Genomic DNA, 4976 nt, shown 5'->3' with positions numbered 1-4976 from the left:
ATGAAATGTGAATGGACCCAGGTTTACAGTACTTTCTATTGATTTCTTTAAACATCTTTGGGAACAGGCGTAGTGGTGAGTGACACCCCTTCAGGGGGTCATGCAGGAACAAGCACCGAGTTCTGGGCACTGTGCACTTAGGCTTGAGGGGCCCGGCGCTCCGTCTGGGCAGCGAGGCCCCTTTGTGCTCTGTGGTTAAGGACAGATCACCATGATGCACAGACCTGGGGCTCGGGAGAAGCGGGGCAACCTCTTGCAGGACACCTGGTGGGGCTTCCCAGTGCTCCTTGAGTGGGGAGCAGAGCTCACGGACACCTAGATTGAGCAGTATCAGCCCTGCCTCATGAAGTGGGGAAGCCTTGGATAGTGGCCTGGAGTTGGAGGCCTGTGGAGGCAAGGGGACACTCCCAGGGTCTGAGTTCTGCTCTGCTTTCTGATAGCTGTGTGAGCTAGGGGCTGTCCCCTGTGCCCCTGACAGTTGGGAGAAATAGAACCTCCCCATTGGTCTTTGGAAAGGACTGAAGGAAATCACACTTGAAAATACTGAGACCAGGACCTAGAGGACTTTACCCATTTGCCCCTCCCCCGCGTACGTGTATATGGGGGCAGCAGGGCCCCCTCACCTTAGCATGGGGAGCTTAGCACCATGAGGGCCTGTCCTTCCCCTCAGGACCACCAGTCTAGGTTCAGACACACCTCTTGTTCTGTGTCCCATCAGCCTCAGTCCACCCGACCCACGCAGGGAGTGATTTGCTTAGGGGCAAATGCTGTTGGTCCACCAAACATCCCCTACTCGTCTCTGAGCATTGTCCCCCATCCCCACACCTCAGGCTGTACCAAAGTGGACACGTTTGATTATGTGTCACCCGAAGCAGAGAGAGACAGCCAGAGACACAGAGACAGACAAAGATAGACTTGTGCAGACTCTTCATGCAGGCCTGGTCCTGCCCCTGCAGACCCTCTTGGACTGGGTCACTTGCAAGCTGCAGGCCCTGACCCCTCTTGGAGGGGCCAGGCTACAGGCCTGTGTGGCGGCCCCATCCCATCGTGTGTCTCCTTCCCTTCCTTTCTGCCTCCAAGGAAGCAGAGCTTCTGCAAATTCACTTCAGTACAGAATTTCCGATTCACTGGCACCGAGCCCTCGGCGAGGCTCTAAAAATGGCATTTCTGGGCACTGAGTCAGTGGTTAGGAGGCATTTGGTAGGTTCATTCCTGCCGAGGAGGAAGGAGTGACTCATCCTCCTGCACTGGGGATGGAGTGAACTCAGGAGTCTGATGCCACGTAGCGCTGTTTCCGACCAGGGACCTGGGGGAGGAAATCCTACTGGCCACTGGAGTGGAGGACTCGGAGTGGAGGACGGTGTCTTGCCTCCCAGGACACCTTTCCCCAGGTCCGCAGGAACAGGCCCTCCCCATTAGCCCCCTGTCTGTGCAGCCTGCCTGCCCTTCCCTGCCCCTCGCCAGGGGCAGCCTGTCCCTGGACATTGCAGAGAGAGTGCCGTGTCCACCACAGAGTTGGGGCAAATCCTGAGCTCTTGAAGCAACCCGCTTCTGTTGGGAGCCTGCAAGAGACATGATGTGGGCTGAGGCTTCCCCCCAAGAAGAGCTGAGGTCGGCATTGGGTGCAAGTAGTTAATCTGGGAGATGGTCCCAGAAGAACTGATCGATGAGGGGACGGGGACAGGGACAATAGACCCAGGAGCCTTTTCCAGTACTGGACAGCATGGGCAGGTCCAGGGGTTCCCTGGAAGAGGAATCTGTGATACTACCCACAACTCCATGCAGGGGCACACCCTGCAGTTCCAGGCCAGGTCTCAGAGACTAGATGGGGGTGCCAGTGCAGGTGGGACCCAGGCAGCCACAGGGTCTACTCTGTGCCATTCAGCCATCTGCAGAGCCTCAGGTCAGACCAGAGTCCTTTCCGCACTGGGGCCACAAGTAAGGGGTAAGCACCACAAGGGCCTGACCTTCAGAGCACACCGAGATGGCGGCGATGCTCAGGAAATGCGTGAGGCCGGTCACTGAGAAAAACTAAAAGAGCCATGAGTCAGAGGGACAGTGACTGGGAGGTGGAGTTGTGAGGGGAGCCATCCATGTGCCACAGGTCTGCACACACGTTCCATGGAACACGCAGCACCCAGCCTGACAGCCGCCTTCCACAACGAGAAGGAGCTGTGCGGCTTCCGCCCCACTGGGCAGCCCTGGCAGTGGACGGAGTGGCTCTGAGTGCTCCCCTGGCTGCCCGCCAGGCTGGGAGAGCAGCTGCTGGTGGTGGAGAGGGGTCGGCCTGCACCCAGCTCATCAATAAGATGGGCAGTGAACTGTCCCTCCTGGGCGGAGCATGCCAGGGGTCTGGCCCAGGGACTTGGACGAGCTCAGCCTGGTGTGTGAGCTTAGGTTTCTCAGAAAAGAGGGTGAACTCTTATGAACCTTTCCAGCTGCAGGACACCTGGGGGGGTGGTCTGTGTCTGGAATTGACAGCTGCTACTGCCAGGAGGCAGAATGCTGAGTCCAGGCCAGGCCTTCTTTCTAACAGAGCCTGGGAGTTCCCTGGAGAGCTAACTGAAATGCAGGACCCCAGGTCGCTGCCTCCGGAAGACCCGTCCCTGCAGGATGAGCAACCGCCCAGGGCACCTGGAGATAGGACCACAGGCCGTTCTCTGAGAAGCCAAGTTTGAATGGCACATTTAAACCAAATGAGCTGCATTGGGAGGAACCAAGAATCGAAGACAGAGCTCATGTTTGAAGTTAGGGCTCCTGGTCAGAGCTGAGAAGGTGCATCCTATGCCTGGCCCTGCTCTTGGGGCGGCCTCACAGCTGGACCTTGGGGGCCCCCCACCAGCACTGTACCTGCAGTGTTGCCTCACCTTCCACAGGCTTTTGAGGACTGACAATGGGTTCACCTCATGGTGCTCAACCACAAACACCCACAGGGTTAACCAGAGGGTTTCCGCCATGACTTGGCCACCCCTTTAACTGAGTCAGGGAGGCCTGGGGAGGGAAGGGACCTCACAGAACAGCATGGGCACTAACTACCCTGGCCATGCCAGATGCTGGTCCCAGCTCTTTCTGTGGTTCTTCCCTGCACCCCCGCCCCGCTTCTGAGGTCACGATTCCTCTGGTTTCAACCACCAACACTCGCACAGGACAGAGGCTCCCGCTTGGGCAGAGACTGCACGGTGGCACGCTGTTCCTCAGAAGGTTATGGGGCAAAGGGTCTTCCTTGAGTCCTGGCACTGCTCACCATGTAACATGCTCTATGTACTCTGAGGGGCAGTGGTGGCACCAGTGGAGACCGGGGATGAGCCCACCTGCTGCTCTGCAAACCTAGCCATCTGTGATGGGGGAGTTGGGAGGTGATGGGGGAGTTGGGAGGGGTCCCACTCGTAGCTCTCACAGCACTCAGGCTGACAGCAAGCCCTTGCCTTCTGGGGGCTGAGGGACCAGGTATCTCTTAAGTGGCAGAGTCAATGGAGAGAGGTGTCTTCTCAAAACTCTTGGCTTTCTCATTTTTATATGTGCTTCTTTACAGCGAGTCAACCACAGTCCCAGGGAGACATCTGGCCGCAGGTGAAATGTCTCCAGGGCTCTCTGTCCTGCTATTGGCCCTGCAGGCTCAGGAGTGTGCTCTGTGTGGTTTTGCATCTCAGTTGCTCGTCTTGAGAAACCCCACTAAGCTGCTAGGATCTGACCCTGGTGTGCCAGGAGTGCCTTTCCAAACCCGATGTGTCTCCTCCCTGTATAGCGCTCCCTAAGAGCCTCCCTGGGTTCTCAGGATGAGATGAAAGCCTTTCCTCTGTCCCCATACCCCTGTGCTCTCTGCCCAGGCCCTCTGCACCCTGCAATCAGGGCTTCTGTGCTCTCTGACCCCAGGGCATTTGCACCGGCTGTTGCCTCCACTTGCAGCCCTGTCTGCCAGTTTCAGATTTAATGTCACGTATCACTTCTTTCAGGAAGCCTTCCTTGACTTCTCTGAGTAGGAAAATCTCTGGTTTCGAGCCCAGATACTACCTTTTGCTCTTTCATATAACTGGCACAAATACCACCTTACATTTGTTTGTGTGACTAGTTACTTCTTGTCTGCCACCAGACTTGCTTTGGGTATCTGTTACTGTGTAACATTTACCTCCAAAAGTGAGTGGCATAAAATGCAATAGTAGTATTTATGCCCATGATTTTATGGGTCAGAAATTTGGGCAGAGCCATCTCAGCTGGGGCAGCTTAGACTCCAGGGCTGGCTGGGATGGCTCCATTGGGGCCAGGTTCCCTCCATGTCACCTCCACTGGGGAAGGGATGTGCAAGATGGCATCTCCCCCACCAGCTGAGTTGGCCAGAACATGGGGTGGACGGCACCCTCTTTCTCCACACTGCCTCCCAACATAGCTAGCTTGGGCTTCCTCATAGCATGGCAGTCTTGGGGTGGTCAGACCTGATGTTTGGGAGCTGCCTTCACCAGAGCAGAACCCCAAGAGAGCAAAATGGCAGCTGTAGGACTTCTAACGCTTCTGGAAGTTTCCATCACATTGCGCTGGCGTCACAGAGCCAGCCCCGGTTCAGGGGGAGGGACCACATGGGAGTACAAACACTAAGTAAGTTCTTCAGGGGACATCTCTGGAGACCAGCCACTACATGACTGAGGCCAGGCAAAGAAAGGGCCGGGTCTGCTGCTCACAGCAGCATCTACCCAGTGCCTCAGCCAGCATCTGCCACATTGAAGGCACTCAGGGTACTGGCTGAATGAACGAGCAAACAAATCCCACGTGAGACTGAGCTTTGGGAGATTGCCAAGACGATCCATTCCGAGAGGAAGGACGAGGGACGTTTACCTGGAGCACCTTCACAGCGCATGCATTCTTCCCGACGCACCCTAACCTCGCTCCAGGTTCCCTGTGGGATCTGACGTCTCATCCAGGCCTCGATGGCCAGTGCGGATGTCATTGAGTTTAGAGGACAATGTAGAAATTAGGACCTTGCC

Source organism: Pteropus vampyrus, unplaced genomic scaffold (genome assembly GCF_000151845.1).
Source record: "Pteropus vampyrus isolate Shadow unplaced genomic scaffold, Pvam_2.0 Scaffold415, whole genome shotgun sequence".
Lineage (NCBI taxonomy): Eukaryota > Metazoa > Chordata > Mammalia > Chiroptera > Pteropodidae > Pteropus > Pteropus vampyrus.
Note: the sequence above shows the minus strand (reverse complement) of the source record.